The following is a 19,606-nucleotide window of genomic DNA, read 5'->3' on the forward strand; positions in this document are numbered from 1 at the left end:
GGGATTGTGGCAGATTTTGGTTTTTTGGTGCTGCACGCTTTCCTCATATTAATGCTATTAATCATGTGATTACTGTCAGATGGATTTAAGCCGTGATGAGAACAGCCTTTCCTGAAATTCATGAATGCATTTATTGACCACCTACTGTATGCAATGTAATGCATTACATTCTGTTTGTGGAAACTGAAAAAAAATAGATATGGTTCCTGGTGTATGGTATCTTATATGCTCATTAGAAACCTAACACATATAAAATGATGTTAGAAAACTGTATATGACAACATTTTTGTATTATCCCATCAGTAGGATGGTGCAGGTTGGCGCCTGCCTTTTCTGCAGCATTTTCTATAGCCAAGGCTCTCTTAATGTGACCCCTTAAAATAAGGTCTGTTTTGCAGCAATGTGGGACTGAACAAAAGTCCTTTTTCCCTAGGTTTCTTTGGTATATCTCTGCAGTCCATTTAGCAACTCTGTGTTTCTCTTACATATCACATTCCTTCTTGAGGCTGAAACTTGATTTTCATTGGTAGATATTATGAGCGGTTTTGAGCCAGACTTGAGTATGTGGTTGTCTGGATTCTTACATGGAGTTTCTCTGTGAGTGAAGCTCAGGGTGGGGACTCGGGCACAGGGCTTCTCTGCCTGCTTCTCAGCCCAAGGCTTCTTTCCAGTCCTGCACCTGCTTCCTCCTACTCTTCCCCAGTGGGTGGGGCAGGGACAAGGATGTTCCTTGACTGTAGGGCAGGGTAAACAGCCCAGATGGCGCAGCCCTAGGCAGTGAGTTGGCAGGGAAGGGTCTGCAGTTCTAATGATCTCCCAGGTGAGGCCAATGCTGACAGCCTTTGGGCACCACTCAAAGCAGCGAGAGTCTTGAAGAACAATGAATAAAATGCTGTACCAGTTTCCTAACATTCTTCATACAATAATATGTGACACTCACACAGCACTTAATATGTGCCTGATGCTGTTTTAAGTGCTTTATAGATATTGACTTGTCTAATCCCTGCAATAACTCCATAAAGTTGGAGCCCAACTTGAACATAATATTTCAGACATGGTTGACCAGTCTGTGATGACCAATGTAATATCAATTCTGTCATTGTATTGGCTATATTGCCTTCTAGAGATACAGTCATTAGAGTGAATTTTCAAGGATTAACTGTAGGATCCTAAAGCAGCTGTGGTTTTGGTTGCTTTTTTGCCAAGGAGAGGCAGCAAAGAGTAGTTGAAGTTAACAGTTTTAGCTGATGACTGAGGCAGCAAGAGAAACCACTCCAAGACAAACCAATCTTGTTCATGATGTAGCCTGAAGGGGAAAGAGCAGGGCTGGAAAGACCGAACCAGCCAAGAGAAGAAATAATGAGAAGGCCGGTGAGATCAGGACAGAAAGTGGACAGATTGAGGGAAGCTGAGGTATTATGAAGGAGCCACTCAGGATTCAAGGAAGCCAGAGATTCATTTATCCACTTGGTATATTTTAATTGATGGCTTCTAATGTTCTATGCACTCCGTTATATTCTGGTGACACAGAGATGAACTGGACAGACCTATTCTCTGCCCTCTGGGGATTCTAATTCCTATGGAGGAGACCACCAAGACAAAGTTAAACCAAACCAACCAAGGAATCAGAAAAATAAACCTGTCACGGGCTGTAATGAATATCTTGAAGGAAACAGGGAGCACAGATGGTGAAACCCAATAAGGGGCTGTATTTTAGGTAGGATGGAGGAGAAGGCCTCCAGGAGACACCTAAAATCTGAAAATCAGGCATGAGAAGAGGAGGGGAAAGGTGGTGGTGATGGTAGCACAGTGCAGTGAATGTAATGAACGCCTCTGAATTATATACTTCAGAGTGGCTAAAATGGGTAACGTTATGTTGTATATATGTGCTATCACAATAAAAAAAAAAAAGAGTAGGGAAAAGGGCCTTCTAGGCAAGAGCCAGCAGCACAAGTCCTGGGAATAGGAAAGACCCTGGCATAGACAGCTTGGCAGAATCTTAGGAATCTAATCATTAGCAGAGAACTGGTGCAAATTCACATGAAGCTGAGAATAACTGATATGAAAAAATCAACAGGTTTTGAAAGGTTGGTCAAATCTCATCTGGAGTATTATGGTGAATTCTTGGCTCTCAGAGGGTCAAGGTCATGCCACAGCCTCTGCAATTGGGAAATATCTTATAGCAGAGCCCAGTGACATTTGTTTGGCCTTGTTTGAGTTTAACGGCCCACCTGTGAGTCACGAGGGTCTCACTGAGGTCCTAGCAATCCCTAGCCCGCATCTGGGCTATTGTGACAGAGAGCAAGGCCAAAGACAAGGCGCAGGTGCCAACTCTCCATGGTGAAACAGCCATCAGTGAAGAGAAGTCAAGGCAGATGGTACTGCAAATCCTTTTCTGATCTTTCATTCCTGTGGCTGCATTACAAGGGAGAGAAGGTTGGTCTAGATGCTTTGCTTTGCTCCTAACAGTCGACACATCTAATGTTCGCCAGTGACTCTTTGCATGATTTTTGCAGAGTTTTCTCGGGAGAAAACTGCAGTCTGCCAGTTTATAGTTTCCAGAATCTATTCTTCTCTGCCCTTTTGAGAATGGGAAGATTTGTCTTAGCTGAGGCCCTTAACTGTTCTTACCTGGATGACTTGATTGGTGTCCTTCAACTGGTCTCCCTAACTCTGGTATCTTCTACCCCTATCCATCACCCACAGAGCTGCCAGAGAGAGCTAACTAAAACTCACATTGGATCATATCTCTAGCCTTTACTTAAAGGGGGTCCTTATTACATTAATAAAATCTAAACTCCTTTTGTTGGCATTCAGTATCTTTTGTGATCTGGCCTCTGCCTACATTTCCTGCCACATCCCCCAACTCTGAGTTTTAGCCATTTTTGTTATTTGCTCTTTACTGAATTAACCATGTTCTCCTATCACTTCTCTGCCTTTGCACATGGGGTTCCTACTTGCTTCTTCCCTCAACTAATTCCATTACATTCTTTTCAATCTAGTGTAAGGCTTACCTCCTCCAGGAGACCTTCCTTGACTTTCCTATTTTCAATCTAGTGTAAGGCTTACCTCCTCCAGGAGACCTTCCTTGACTTTCCTAGTCAGGAGTAAGTGCTCTCATCTGACTCCATAATCCTTTGTACATCCTTCTATTACAGCAGTAACTTTTTATATCTTTCTCTGTCCTCCCTACAAAGCCAGCTCTCAAAACACTCATCATTTTCTAAGGAAAACAGGAAAAGACTTAGAAGCTAACTAGTACTTAACAATCCCTATAATGATCTCAGAAAGGCTTATGAACAATCACTGTTCTAGTTTGCCAGCTGTCAGAATGCAATATACTAGAAGCAGATTGGCTTTTATAAAAGGGAATTTATCAAGTGCAAGTTGACAGTTCCAAGGCTGTGAAAATGTTCAAACTAAGGCAAGGCTATAAAAATGTCCAAATTAAGGCATCCAGAAAAAGATACCTTGGTTGAAGAAAGCCAATGATATTTGGGGTTTCCTTCTCAGCTAGAAAGGCACATGGCGATGTCTGCTAGCTTTCTCTCTAGTCTTCTTTAATGACTTCCCCAGGGTTCTATTGGTTCTGTTGGCTCTGTTGCTTTTTCCAAAATGATTCCCTCTTAAAGGGCTCCAATTAGCAACCCCACCTTGAATGGGTGAAGACACATCTCCATAGAAACCATCTAATCAAACGTTACCACTCCATGGAAACAATAAAAAAGATTCCACTGAGCAATATGGAATGAGGATTAAAGGACATGGCTTTTCAGGGGTACATAATAGCTTCAAACCGGCACAGTCACATTTACATTTCTCACTTTCTGGCTTTATTCTAGTTCTGGAAGATTACTAAGAGCCCATGTTAATTTCAGGTATATTCTCCATCTATACTTCCTTTTTTTAGGGAAATTATTTAGACGCAGAGATATATTTCTACCTCATTTTTCAGATTTGTGAAAATATATTTACTAATGTTTTTTATTATTAACCATGATTTGATATAAATGCTCTTTATTTTGATATGTTTGAAGGGAACAAGTTGTAGACATTTAGATCTAGAAAGGATTTTAGAATAAGATTCAATATTTTATTTTACAGATGAGAACAGGAAGGCCCAGAGAGAGTTAAGGGAACATCCTGAAATCACACTACTGGTTGATGGCATTAGGCCTAGGAATGGCCTCCATCCTCCCAGCTCCCTTCAAACCTTCATCCTACTTTGATGTCAAAGATTGAATATGATTTGGCCCTGGTTGCTTTATTTACCTACAGAAGGTTCTCATTTTGCCCCTGGAACTAATAATTTAGTCATTAGCAAAATAATTTTAACACTTGGGTTTTCATTTGGAGGCCTGTTAAACCTTGAGCCTCTTTCTTAAAAAATTTTGGAACAGGGTGGGCCACGGTGGTTCAGGAGGCAGAGTTCTCATCTGCCATGCTGGAGACCCGGTTCGTTTCCTAGTGCCTGCCCAGGCAAAAAAAAAAAGAAGGAACTTAAAAATTTGGGGGGACATTAAAAAGAAAAAAGAAATAACAGTAATGTATAAAACAGTGTTGTAATAGCTAGTTAACCCTTTACCAGTCTTTCCTAGAAGCTCTTTCATTCTATTACAATTGGTTCAGCAACAGAATAGATAATTACCTTTATAACACCAAGACAGTCAATTTGCCTTCATCAAGTACTTGCTAGAAGAGGTGTGGGGAAGTTACACTGTAAATATCTTCCCCAGAGGAATATAGATTTCTTTATTAGTGGAATTGGAAAGGGATATGTGCAGTCTGCTAATTTTTTATGCCCATGTTTGTTTATTAGATTTGGTTAATAACGTTGCAGATCAATATCGTAAAGATTAGTACAACTCTCATATTATTGTAGAATATTTCAAAAATATAGAAAGGTATAGAGCATAATATAACAAAAAATCATTTTTCTCCCACCCAGCTCAGTGATACAACTAAAATTTTGTCATATTTCTTCAGGTATCGCTTTTATTTTCCTTCTCTTTTTCATTCTCTTCTTCCTTTCCTTCCCTCTTTCCTCCTCCCTCCCTTACAGATTTAGTTAAAGCTCCTGTCACTCACCTGATCGCATTCCTCTCCTGTGGTCTGCAAAAGTAACAGTGATCCTGAATTTCTAGTTTTAATTCCTTTGTATCCTCTTAGACTTATGCTGTTTATATATCCCTAAACACTATGCAGTGTGTATTTACTTGTTCTATATCTTTATTAAATGATATATTCTCTTTCTTCTGTAACTTCTCACTCAACACGTATTAATATACATCATCTGGTTCTTTTAAACTGCCTTATGGTGTTCCATTGTACAAAAAAGACCACAAATTGATAGTTTTCCTGTTAATGGATCTTTAAGTTGTTTCCATTATTTTAATTTTACAACCATGCAGAATAAACATTCTTACACATGTCTCCTTGTGAGAGTTCGGTATTAAGTCTTTTGAAAATAATTTTTACATTGATAATAAAACAATCTGACTAGTTACTTTAAAAAACTGTCAAGATAAATGCTGGAAGAAATAGAATATGAAGCATGGGAAAAATGGTATGGGATAATATGTGAATAAGATATAGAATCCTGGGCGGGCCACGGTGGCTCAGCAGGTAAGAATGCTTGCCTGCCAAGCCCGAGGACCCGGGTTCGATTCCTGGTGCCTGCCCATGTAAAAAAGAAGATATAGAATCCTATGCTTTCTATTTTTTAAGGCAATTCATCTTTCGATTAAAAATTTAATTGAACATACAGGTAAGCTGAACAATCACTGAAAGCCACAGATTCTCATCTGCACATAAGATGCTATCCTTTGTGTTCACTGCTTCCATGAAGCTTTTTAGAATTGTCCTTTCTTTTTCTATTATATGTAGCATATTATATTTCCTGTGGTTTGTTTCAATGTCTTCTTAAAGGCTAAATGTTTTTTGAGGGTGGTCGTGTCTTATTTTACCCTCAGGGCATGGTATATGGTAGGCACTTAATATAGTGTGAAGAATGAATGAGTGGTCCAAGCCATAGAAAATCTTTCCGACTTAGCAATGGAGTTTCTGATAGAAGGATAATTTAGAGAAAGTTATTGTATGGAAAAGGAGTTTTCATCTTTTTAGCATTCAAAAAGGAAATATAATATAAAAGCTGATATAAATGGCTAATAAATATTGCACAGGAATTATTTAGAATTTGACTGAAGACATTTGTTATGTATAATTAATATGTATCAGTACACAGTTAATTTAGGAAACTTAAATTCTGTAAATTGCGAAGAAATCATCTGTGAAATACCTTCTATTCAGGGATTTCATTGTTTATCAACTATTAGGATTTTTGATTCCCTCTATCCTTTTTTTATTTAACATGTTTAAATTGTGAAATATAATGTATACACAAAAAAGCAATACATTTCAAAGTACCTTTTAACAAGTAGTTTTAGAACAAATTTCAAAGGGTTTGTGGATTATAGTTCAACAATTTAGATATTTCCTCCTAGCTGGTCTAAGACACTGGAGACTGAAAAGAAGGATCAATATAATGATTTAGTAGTCATACTCATTTGTTAAAGCCTGTCTTTTCTGTTACATCTCCTCCTTCTCCTTTGAGCCTTCTCCCAATCTTTAGGGATATTTGGGTAATGACATTTTTATAACCAATGTGTATTAGTTAGGATTCTCTAGAGAAACAGAATCAACAGGGAACACTCACAAATATAAAATTTATAAAAGTGTCTCACATAACTGCAGGAACGCAGAGTCCAAAATCCACAGGGCAGGCTGTGAAGCCGACGATTCCGATGGAGGGTCTGGACTAACTCCACAGGAGAGGCTCACCAGCCGAAACAGGAAGAGCCTATCTCTTCTGAATCCTCCTTAAAAGGCTTCCAGTGATCAGATTAAGCATTAGTCATTGCAGAAGACACTCCCCTTTGGCCGATTGCAAATGTAATCAGCTGTGGATGTAGCTGACATGATCATGATTTAATTCTGTGAAATGTCCTCATCACAACAGACAGGCCAGCGCTTGCCCAACCAGACAAACAGGTACCACCACTTGGCCAAGTTGACGCCTGAACCTAACCATGACACAATGTATGTTTTTTTTCTTTCTTTCTTTCTTTTTTTTTTTGCATGGGCAGTTACCAGGAATTGAACCTGGGTCTTGGGCACAGCAGGCGAGAACTCTGCCTGCTGAGCCGCCGTGGCCCACCCCGGGCAATGACATTTTAATTTCTTCATGTTGTAAAGGGTGTCAACATTATGGGGTAAAAATTATGGGGGGTTTATGCTCTTGGAGATTCTGGTAACTGAGTTTCAGGGCCTATCTGGCCTAGGAAACATGAAGGTTATAGGTTTCTAAAAAATAAGCTTAGCAAGTGAAAGTCTATAGAATCTCAGATAGAACCTTGGGTATTTTTTTTGGGTTTACAGAAATAGTGTAAGTTGGGGATTGGCATATTATGGCAATCAGCAATATCTAGCAGAAGCTTGCATATGGGTAGCCTCTAGAATAGCCTCTCAGCTCTATTTGAAATCTTTTAGCCATTGATACCTTATTTTGTTAAATTTCTTTTCCCTCTTTTGGTCAGGAAGGCATTGTTGATCCCATAGTGCCAGGGCCATGCTCATTCCTGGGAGTCATGTCCCACATTGCCAGGGAGACTCATGTTGCTGGACATCCTGTCCCATGTAGAGGGGAGGGTAATGGTTTTACTTGCAGAGTTGGGCTTAGAGAGAGAGAGGCCACACCGGAGCAACAAAAGAGGTTCTCTGAAAATAATACTTAGGGATAATTATAGGTAGGCTAAGCTTCTCTGTTACAGAAATAAGTTTCATAAGAACAAGCTTCAAGATCAACAGCCTAGACTATTACTTGGGAGTCCCTAATATTTGGGAGAGTAGCAGGGATTTCCCAGGTGGGAAAGATTAATAGTTCCATATTTTTTTCTCCAGTCCCTCCAGTGACTTTAATGATCTTTAATGATCTGTCCAACATACTCTGGAATGTAGCCGGGTATTACATTAAGCTATACCAGACTGCAAGACCTTTTTTCCAATTTTAAGCTCCTTGTGTTTAGGTTGTTTAAATGAACTGGCCAGACAGGTTAAATTAGGTTGTGCCCTCTATTCTTATAATCTGGGATACTGGAATTTTGTCTTTTTTTGGGATTGCTGATTAAATGAAATAATTCTCCTTAATTGCTTAGCAAACTATTTGGCACATGGTAAACACTTAATAAATATTAGCTTTACTATTATCAGCTGATTCCATACTCAGATTCCTCTAATTATACCACATGCTTCTTGGCAGTTGAGGGAGCTCACATCTGTATTTTTGGACCTAGTGCATTGGTAAAGCTGCCAGCTCAGAAACAGGAAGACATCCCAAAATTGAAGCCTTAAAATTAAGCACATAATGGGAAATTCTTGAATAGTTTTTGACTTAGGTGTAAGAAATATAAAGGAATTTATATTGTAAATACATTCAGAATGTAGAAAAATTATTAGAATATTTTAAGAATCCCTTCTCAGTCATAAGGGCTTTTTGATTATGAATAATATCACATGCTCAAAAGCTGGTGGCTAGTTTCATTTCCTCAAAACACCTTTCCAATGGTAAATTTGAGGCAGCTGTGGTTTGCCAAAGTATAACTCACTGAGCTCCACCATTGCTAGTGTGTGTTTACATTTTGACTCATGATGCCCATCAGGCTTTAGTCATAGGGGTAAAAGTAATATTACTCAGACTTTAATCTTCCATTCATTTGTTTTCCAAATTTGTTTCAGTCTGTGGGAAGGTTCCTTTTCGATTGTGACATGCAATCCTGATTTCTGCAATTTATCTTCTCTTGGCATTTAGAGGTGGCTATGAAAATCCTATGATAAGTGCCTTACTTCCCAAATCTATGAATATAAGCCCCAAAGAACTGGATTAATCCAAAATACATTTTGAAATGACATCTGGGACTTTCAGATCACGAAGTTACTTCTTAATAAATTACTGTCTTAAAGTTAGATGCTATTTTAGATACATGAAAGAGAGTAGCTTATAAGAGTGTAACTACTTCCAGAGAATAGTAAATGGGGTTATTTAATTATATAAAAGCCCTAAATTTGTATTATGCCAACACTGGGTATTTGAATAGCTAGCTATAAATGAGTTCTCTTTGCACAAAAGTTACTTTCTAAATCCAACTGTTCCTCTTTCAAAGTACAGTTCTAGTTCTTGGGCAAAACTAGAAATGCAATGGCTAAAACGAATTAGAAGGTTGCAGCATTAAATTGAACACACATATGGGGAACAGGGGTTGGGGGCCTTTGAGTACTGTTTCCCTCCCCCCCAAAGTAATCATAATTTATTCAACTCATTTTGTCTAGTCATTAGAAAGTTAATTTTTTTCATTATAGAATTTCTTCCACTCAAGTGAACAACACTGATACATTTAATATAGATTTTTTAAATTCCTGCACTCTTAGAAATATTTGGATATATGCCTTAAATAAAGCTTCTTAATTTAGGTAACAGAAGAGAAACCAAAGATAATAATAACCACTACCACTTATTGAGCATCTCCTATGTGACACAAGTTTAACACTCTTTAACCCTCACTGTTGGATGATTGGTATTATTAACTCTTACTGATGAATGAATGGTATTATTCAGATTTTAGATCATGAGAAAATTTCTGCTCAATTTCATGCCCAAGTTTGCACAGCTGGTGAATATGAAGACATATTAAAATCCCAGCCTATCTGGTGGTAGCATCTGAGAACCTTATTCCTTTTACCACAAAACACAGTTGATACAGGGTAGAATCAATTTATAATCCCTTTGATTGCTCTGATTTTTTCAGAAAAACTATAAGACGTGGATAAAATGATGAGAGAACATTTCCAATAAAAATGCAGTTGTATCTTCCTTTTGCTGTCATCTGTTTTTCTTTTTCTCCACTTGGGATATTTGCAGAATTTTACTGTTAAACTTTTCCTCTGTCCTCACTCCCCTCCTCCTCCCACACTCTATTAACATAAAATATCTTCCTAACAAATTACACAACTAAGTTTGAGCACTGTAACTCACATAGATAATTATCCCGTAGAAAAATTATTAGCCTAATTGATGGCCAGTTTTGCCAAGATCCACCACTTTGGAAGTCACTTGCCAATAAAATAGATTTCCCATTGGTTTGGTGAGATCAAGTGCCAAATTACTCAGAGGATGAAAAATAAATACTGTAGGTTCTGTTGACCATTCTGTCAAGCTGTTTGCTGAAATTTCCAATGGCCTGGAAAAATCCAGCCAGAATGGTCTGGAATGATCCCAAAAGATTTGTAGTTTGACCTCATCTATTGAAGAGCTGGACCACAAAGCCTGTGAACAGATGTGAGCAGATCCAAGGGCAGGTTCAAAACAGTAGTTACCTAAGCAGGAGTTCACAAAGAAGCCTTTTTGAGAGGCAGGTTGCACAGCAGCTGTCAATGTGGATTACACTGGAGCTGGAGTAATTGGGCTCTGGGTCCTCGGACAGGCAAAGGAAACTCTGTGTTTCAAATTTTCTGTCTGTAAAATGGGGATTTTCTTTTTAACTTTTTAATTGTATAGTATAACATATACAAAGCAAAGAAATAGCAAAGCAATAGTTTTCAAAGCACATTTCAATATGTAGTTACAGACAGATCCCAGAGTTTGTCATGGGCTGTCATATGATCCTCTCAGATTTTTCCTTCTAGCTGTTCCAGAATATAGGAGGCTAGAAGGCTTAAATATTCTGTTATCATCACAATCGACTTTTTTTGTGAAAAATAACATATATACAAAGAGCAATGAATTTCAAAGCACAGCATCACAGTTAGTTGTAGAACATATTTCAGAGTTTGACATAGTTACAATTCCACAATTTTAGGTTTTTACTTCTAGCTGCTCTAAGATAGTGGAGACTAAAAGAGATATCAATTTAATGATTGAGCATTCATATTCATTTGTTAAGTCCTATCTTCACTGTATAAATCCACTGTCACCTTTGGTCTTTCCATCCCTCTCTTTAGGGGTGGTTGGGCTATGGAAATTCTAACTTTTTCATGTTGGAAGGGTCTGTCACTAATATGGGGTAGGTAGATGAAACTATCTGATGTTCTGGAGAGGCTGGGCCCTCTAAGTTCAGGACTTATATGAACCAGGGACCCATCTGGAGGTTGTAGGTTTCTAGAAAGTTACTCTAGTGCATGGAACCCTTGTGGAATCTTATATATTGCCCTAGGTGTTCTTTAGGATTGGTTGGAATGGTCCTGGTTGGGGTTTGGCAGGTTATGATAGGTAGCAAGGTCTAATTGAAGCTTGTATAAGAGCAACCTCCAGAGTAGCCTCTCGACTCTATTGAACTCTCTCAGCTGCTGATACTTTATTTGTTAGACTTCTTCCCCCATTTTGGTCAGGATGGAATTATTGATCCCACGGTGCAGGGCCAGCTTCATCCCTTTGAATCATCTCCCATGTAAAATTGGGATATTAATACTTCACGGAGTTGAAATGAGGAATTACTTCATTTACACAAAGCCCGTGGAATAGCACTTGGCATGGACAAAGCACTCCATCAACTTGGCCACTCATTCTCCTAAGGAGCCTGTGAGGTCCTTACTATCATTGCCATCCTCCACAGATGAGGAAATTGAGGCTTCCACAGGGCACGTGATGGAGGCAGGATTTGAAAACAGGTCTGTTTGACTTCAAAACCCGCACTCCTTACCATGGTTCCTCTCAGCATGAGAGAAATAAAGTGTGGGCAAAATAACCTTGAGTATCAGCTATAAGGCTTCTTGTTACTGCCGTGATGTCTGCCTCAGGGTAACTCCCTGTGGGTGAAGTAAGGGGAAATGTGGCACCAAGCTGGGTGAGGGGGCAGGGTGAGAATTTGGGGGCTTCCCCTGAGCAGCTGGGGATGTGAGTGATGTGAACCATCTCTGTGGAACCAGATGACTTCTTTGTAGTGATCAAAGTGGACAAATGAAATGTAGGAGTAGGGGGACTTCACACCCCTCGCAGCTCTCTAATCAAACACACACTGTGGCACAAACCAGCAGAGAAATCCATGTCTGATCACTTGCAGCCTCCCAGGGCACCTTCCACACACTGCACCCTCCTGTCTGTTGGACAGTGATTAGAGCTTTTCCTAGGCGTCTTCTCAAAAGTCTTATGGGTTAGGTTTAATGATCTGATTTAAGGAATCAGGAAAATAAGGCTTGGGGGCATTAGGTGAAATGTCCAGGTTTATTACTTAGCTTGTAAGTGGACAACCAAGATTCAAACATTGGTTTATATCTTACACCGCAACCGCCGTTTCTCTCACTATTCAGGGGCTGTTCCTTTGGTTTGGGGATGTTATAGTATCATTATTGCTCCTGATTTTTTTTTTTTTGGCTGCTATCTTTGACCATCTCATTTCTTGTAATTGATCTTATCCAAGAGCAAGAACACCACTATTGAATTCTTGGGATCGCCATTGAAATTAAATATTCAAGTTTAAGTGCCTGCATTGCTAGGTTTCTGTGGATTGTGATTTCTCCACACTCTTTCTTTCTCCTTCTACCTAAGATATTGGATGTTGGAGTATTACAATCTTTTTAGTGGTTCTTGATCATACTCACTTGCGGGAAACCGCTGGACAGACATTTGTGATGAAGGAAGTAACTTTCTGGGCTCCTGAAATGTGTATTGCAAAGGTTTTCTTAATGCTCCCTGCAAGGTCTAAATGACTTCACAAACAAAATAATTAGCCACTGCATTAGTACGGTTGATAATGGTCATTGGTTTTGCTACGTCAAGCTTGTAGCACGTTATCCATTTTTATACTACAAAGCCTCTGGGACACGTGGAGGACTTACGTGGGCTCTCCTGTTTCTCTTGAGTGCTGCTGAAGGGACTGAAGTTTTATAAATCTAGTCCTTCTCCCACTTAGCTGTGACTCTCCCTTTCTTTTAGGTAATGAGCTCGTTGCTACAGTAAGTGTTTATCAAACCTTTTAATGCCGTATCTTCACTGTGAAGATGAACCAGTGTATTCTGGAAGCCCTTTATATGTGGGGCACACTGAGGTCTGGCATCTCACAGCCTGTTCCTCACCTCCTGCCCTTGCACACGTGGTCACATAAAAGGCATGAGCTGCTTCCATATGGAAACACAGGTGATGACCTCATTCTTTAATGTTGTAATAGTTTTACTTGATTAGCAAGGATGGCTAATAACTATCCTGCTTTTATTTCCAAAGTATGTATATATATATATATATATGTGTGTGTGTGTGTGTGTGTGTGTGTGTATATATAAATTAGACGTATTTTGAAATTCGAAAGCACTGATTCCCATAACCAGTCTAATTCAATAATAAACGTGGCCAACTCTCTCTCTCTAGTGCTTCTCCCCTCCATTTTCACGTAAATAGGAAATATTCAGCAGTATTTTATCTGCAGGGAACACTGCTGAGTTGCAGCAGTAGTAACTGTATGCCAATTTTTATTTTCACTTGAGAAATTTTAAAATTCATTTATGCTTTTAAAGCAGAAAAAGGAAAAACAAATCTGGAAGAACTTAATCTGTGATAATGTCATCCATAAAAAGTGATTTTAAGAGGAAGACTTGTCCTTGAGAAATATAGGCTGCTGGATTTAGCATCCAGCTCTCACTTTCATTAAAAAGAGTTGTTTTAGACTCAAGCTTTCCCTAGAGAGAGCGATTCCACCGGGGGAAACAATATGTAAAGCTATTGCAAAAAAGTTTTTGTGTGAAATTGTGACTCCTGCCAGAGATGTCATATGTTTTAGTTAACTTTCTTCCCAGGAACCAGAAAAATTTCCCAAGCCCCAGATAAACACAACTGGAATGCTATTCAGAAGTCAATAGCATGGGGCTGAGGAGAGGGACTGAATTTTACATACTCCATCTGTTTCCGGTCATGATAAAGCCTCTGTTCTGTTTCCCTCAAGGTGAAAGTCCAATTCGCTTTGAAGATGACAAAGCCATGTTCCATTGGAAGAGAATGATTATGATTTCTATTTCTGCTATTACTATTTATATCATAATAAATTGACCTGAGTAAGGTAATGGCTTGTTCTGCATTCCTTCCAGAACTCCCTGAGGAATAAATCCACACAGCTGACAATGAACAGGACCATTCTGTTTCTGTTATTTCTCAGCCCGTCACAGAGTTGTAAACTTCCTACCAGGCCGCTGTTGATTAGCAACTCTGCATAGACACAGTACAACAATAATTAATATTCCCCATGTCGACTCTCAGGAACTATAATACCATGAAGTACCCTTCAGAATTATCAAGGAGAAATTAAATCATGCTCAGCATAGTTTTAGAGCAGTTTTAGCAGTGATTTAGAGTACCTCTACCAGCCATGTGGGGCTGACTCGTACCAGCTTGTGAGAACTGACTGTTAAAAAGTAAAAAATTTTGCAAGCCAGATATTAAACCTTTGAAATTGTCCATGGTGGGAGTGTTTATCCCACAGAAATTGGCATCTGCTACAAATCAGGGCTTCCCCGCTACCACCTCCCCAGAGAACGGGTTTACCAGTACACCACTGTCTAATATAGTTAATACCCACTAGCTAGACCAGCACATCTCATTCATGCTGGCAGCAGTTTACTGATAAGTCTTGCTGGGTTGAAAAGCCAATTAATACCTGTATTTGTTTCTTGTGACTGATGTAACAAATACCCAACTTTGGTGGCTTAAAATAACTGAAATTTATTCTCTTGGCATTCTGGAAGTCAGAAGTCCAATATGAGCATCACTGGACCAAAATCAAGGAGTCAGCAGGGCTCCACTCCTTCCAGAGGACCCAGTGGAGAAGCTGCTCCTTGCCTCCTCCAGCTTCTGGGGGCTGCTGGCTTTCTTTGGCTTGTAGCCACATCACTCCAGTCCTTAAGGGTAGTATTTTCAAACCTCTCTCTGCTCTATCGTCACATTGTCCTTTTCTCTTTCGTGTCAAATCTCCCTCTGCCACCCTCTTATAAGGACCCTTGTGGTCACATTTAGGGCCCACTTGTATAATCGAGGGTGCTCTCCCCATGTCAAGATCCTCAAGTTAACCACATCTGCAAAGACCCTTTTTCCGAATAAGGTAACATTTACAGGCTCTGGGGATTAGGACTTAATATCTTTTTTGGGGGGTTGGGGTGGGGTGGGCATTTTCCAGCCTAACCACAATACCCACCTCAGCACCGCATTATACATGCAGAGTCATGTAACAGCCTTCACAAACTACATTTGAACCAGCCTTAATGCTGATGATAGCAGCAGCTGTTCCTTATTGAGTGCTTTCTATGTACCAGGGAAAGGGCTCAGCACATACTAGTCTCTTTGTCTCATTACTTTTCCTTCCCAAATCAGGAAATATGTGCTCAAATGTCATAAATGTTCATACTAGAACACCAGGTTCCAAACTGCTATGTCCATATGCTTGCCCTGCCCCCTCCATCCTCCACCTCAAAGCCATTCCAAAGCTGGTGTTCCAGTTTGGCCTTTCCAGGGCTTCCTGTTTATGTTTTTTGTTTCTCCTCCTCTAGCTCCGTGGTTTCCAACCCAGTCCTTTGATTACTCTTATTGAGTTTATCTCTAACACCAACAGAGGACTTAATTAAGGAGACTATGAAGAGCATATCGGTTGACTCTCTGGTTTGTAAAATTCCTGGCCAAGTGAATGGGAGGCTTGGGGCCAAGATCAGTTCCTGTGTGAACCCATGACTGGCAAATGTATGTCTCAGAAGTTGGTTTGGAGAGGACCCTGAACCGTGCCTGTTGGTGATAAGCTCGTAATTCTCTCTTCTGTTGCTTTTGGATAACCTGCTTCCCAGCTGTTCTCTCCTGATTTGTCTACATAGCTCACTGTTTCATTTCTATAACTCAGACCAGAGGAAAGGAAGGGGATTAACGGTTGGTGACAGCCCCCCGTGTGTCAAGCTTTGTGCTGGGAGCTTTACGTATTCAGCCAAGGATGGTATAAAATCCAAGAACATTTTCTTACGTTATTCTCCATAAATTGCAATGAATAACCTGGTGGAACTGTTTTAGAGGTATAATATGGTACGTGATTAATTCCGGTAGCTTATTTGTTTTTCTATTAAAATATAACTTACAATTGTAAGTAAAAGCTCGTTGAGCTGTCCTGTTTGGTAGCCAGTGCTTTTTAAAGGAATTTAGGTCAGGCTTGCTTAGTTTAAAATACACTCTAGGCCCTGTGTGATTTTGTGTACCAACAGGAAAAGGATTCCTAGAAAGTGGACAGGGTCAATAGTAACAGGCTAAAGGCAGAGCTGGGGACAGTAGCACTAGCTCCGCCAAGAAGTGAACATTACCTGTTCTCTCAGCATCTCAGTTCCTCTCTCTGCAAAATGGTGACAAATGATTTCTTAGATCTGTAACACAGAATAGGAGGAACTTGGGGTTAATTTACTGGGCAGTGACTTTAGCCTGCCATCAATACTGTGAGCTGACATTTGAGGACACACAGCTAGGTTCTTTATATGCATAATTTCATTTAATCCTTTCCATGACCCTATATAATAGGTATTGCTGATACCAATCAAAAGTGGTGGGTTCTCTGGTGATGCACACAAATGACCAATTCCTAAACACCAGGGTTTCAAAGACAAAAAGGGATTCTTTCTGGTCGTGAATCAGGAGAGCAGACGACCTATTGGTATAAAAATCTGTCTCCCTGAACTGTAGCAATTCTGATAGTTTTATAGTATCAAAAGATGGACAGGTTTTAGGATAATGAGCACAGTGGCTGGAGATGACAAGGTTAGAGATGATCTAATTATTGAGCATGCACAGATTGATTACATACTTAGTCATAGAACAGATATAAGAAAATGGGGGCCTTAATATGATGATGGGTATGGTTTTTAGTATTATAATGACATATAGGTCACTTATAGATTAAAGTTTAAGCTTCTGAGCACATCAGGCAGGCCCAGATTAGAACCAGATTTATCTATCAAGATGGCCTTGGGATTTGGGTGGGTTCGTTGTGGGCTAACTCAAAACCCTCCATTAATAACAACCAGGGGCTGTCTTGAGTGATTTTAAAACCCTAAAGGTGAAAAACAGAATAAGGGGATATAAGTGAGGGTGAGTCACAAGGTTTTTACATCACAAGATAAGACTTTATCATTATATAATCATTATCAGACATCAAGGCAGCTGGATTACAGTTCAGAGATTTTGGTTGTTTCTATTTATCCTAATATACCAGAAAGTAAAAGGAATATCTATATGATGATTCAGTAATCATCATCAGCTCCTAAATCCTAACTTATCAGTTACAACTTCTCCCTCTCATTTGATCATTCTTTCAATCATGAGGGATATCTGGGAAATGACCATTTTTACTTCTGCATGCTGAAAAGGGGCATCTACACTATAGAGCAGAGAAATGAAACTGGTTGTTGTTCTTGGAGAGATCTGGGATTCAGGGCTTATCTGGCATAGGAACAATCGCAGGCTTTAAATTTCTGAAAAAAACTTAGTAAGTAAAACTTTTATAGAGTCTTAGATAGAACCCAGGATATTCTTTAGGGTTTTCAGGAACACTGCTGGTTGAAGCTTGGCATACTGTGGCAGTTTGCAATATCTGGCTGAAATTTGCCTAAGCGTAACCTCCAGAATGACTTCTCTACTCTATTGGAAATCTCTTAGCCACTGAAACCTTATTTTGTTTTATTTCCTTTCCCCTTTTGGTTAACCAATCCCATGATGCCAGGACCAGATTCATCCCTGGGAGTCATGTCCCACTTCCTAGGGAGACTTCCATCCCTGCAAATCATGTTCTATATAGGGGGGAAGGAAGGTAGTGAGTTTATTTGCAGAATCTGGTTTAAAGAGAGAGAGAGAGACCACATCTGACCAACAAAACCAATTCTCTGGAGGTGACTCTTAGGCATTAATTATAAGTCGGCTTAGCTTTGCCACTACTGAAATAAGTTGCATGAGGTGAGCCTCAAGATTGAGGACTTGGCTTTTTTTTTTTTTTTTTTTTTTAAAGGAAGGAAAGACAGAGAAGGAAGGAAGGATGGAAGGAAGGAAGGGAGGAAGAAAGGGAAACATCTTTAAACATTTTCTTGTTTTTATTATATTTTGTTTGTTTGTTTGTTACATGGGCTGGGGCCGGGAATCGAACCGGGGTCCTCCGGCATGGCAGGCAAGCACTCTTGCCCGCTGAGCCACCGCGGCCCGCCCAGGACTTGGCTTTTTCCAATTGGGAGCCCCTAGTGCTTAAGAGAATAGCAAGAATTTCCCAGGTGGGGAAGTTTAATAGTTCCACATTTCTTCTCCTTTGCAAATACCTTTTCATTTTCTGTCCAAACTACTCTGAAATTCTCTGAATAACTGAAATGCTTTGAAATACTCTGAATAACTAAAACCAGTACTAACAACATCATAGTGTTATCTAACGTCATGCAAATCAATATCAGGATATAACATGGATAGTGGAAATACTCTAGGAATTTTATACAATCTTTAAATATAGAAATAGCATTTCACCCATACAAATATAGCTAACAGAAAGATATAAAATCCCTTTTAATTATTGTAATACATTTCCTATTACATTAACCTGTACAGAATATTAAGATCTTATTCCCTATTCTAGGTTCCATGTTATTAGATTGTTTAATAAACTGACCAGAGAGGTTGAATTAGGTAGTGTGTACTAGTTAGGTTCAGGTGTCACTTAGGCCGGGTGATGGTGCCCAGTTCTGTTGCTGTGACCTTAAATCATCAGTATATGCATTTCATCTATGCCTAATTACATCTGCGGTCTGCTAAGGGTCATGCCTTCCTCAGAGTGAGGCTTAAAAGGAGGGATCAGAAGAGAGTTCAGCAGCTCAGACCCAGAGGTTTGGAGATGCAGAAAGAAAACATCCTGGGGAAAGCAGTTTGAACCCAGAAGCTGGAAGGAAAGGCCAGCAGATGTCACCATGTGTCTTCCCACGTGACAGAGAAAGTCAGAGAAAAGCCAGCTGCCTTTCCTTTGAGAAACTGTAAATGTGTAACTGAACTAAAACAGTGTGCCATGGAAAATTTAAATTTTGGACCAAATAAACATGTCTTCCTTTGGTCTCATACCAAAGGAAGTTTTAAGTTACAGACAATATCATCTTTTACCTTGTATTCTGATTTACCTTAGTTTTAGCCAGATCAGCTTCACTTATATCTCTAATTGAAGTCTGATCTCTTTTTCAGCCTCTTTAACAGTTACTGAATGGAGTAACACTGATTTTCAGAGCTCCAAGTTCACAGATAACCAAAGTTCCAGGGAACTATCAGCTTATACACAAAGAGTAAAGCATCTCAGAATTTAGAAATAACAGTTAAATCTCAGGAATAAATGTGATTGCTGTAAGCTTATAATCTTGGTCCTAATTTTATTAGCATTTTCAAAATTAAATACACTTAACAGTTGACTTGAATTGGAGTAACCAACCACAAACCATAGGAGAAATTTTGTCCTGTCTCGTCTTTACACATTTGCCAGGGTAGAACATAAATTATATACTTATCTTGCTTTTATTTTAAAATCCTTTTTTGTTG

At 39.4% G+C, this 19,606-nt stretch overlaps 1 protein-coding gene across 1 annotated transcript in view; it reads left to right on the top strand.

Moving 5' to 3' along the window:
* Window positions 1–14,162, top strand: part of LOC143661093 (uncharacterized) — a 63,572-nt gene extending 49,410 nt beyond the window's left edge. The window contains exons 3-4 of the mRNA XM_077134723.1: window positions 12,983–13,183; window positions 13,983–14,162. The gene's annotated coding sequence lies outside the window, so the exon portion shown is untranslated. The remainder of the gene's footprint in view (window positions 1–12,982; window positions 13,184–13,982) is intronic.
* Window positions 14,163–19,606: the final 5,444 nt, after the last annotated feature.

Source organism: Tamandua tetradactyla, chromosome 17, assembly GCF_023851605.1.
Source record: "Tamandua tetradactyla isolate mTamTet1 chromosome 17, mTamTet1.pri, whole genome shotgun sequence".
In the NCBI taxonomy this organism is placed as follows: domain Eukaryota; kingdom Metazoa; phylum Chordata; class Mammalia; order Pilosa; family Myrmecophagidae; genus Tamandua; species Tamandua tetradactyla.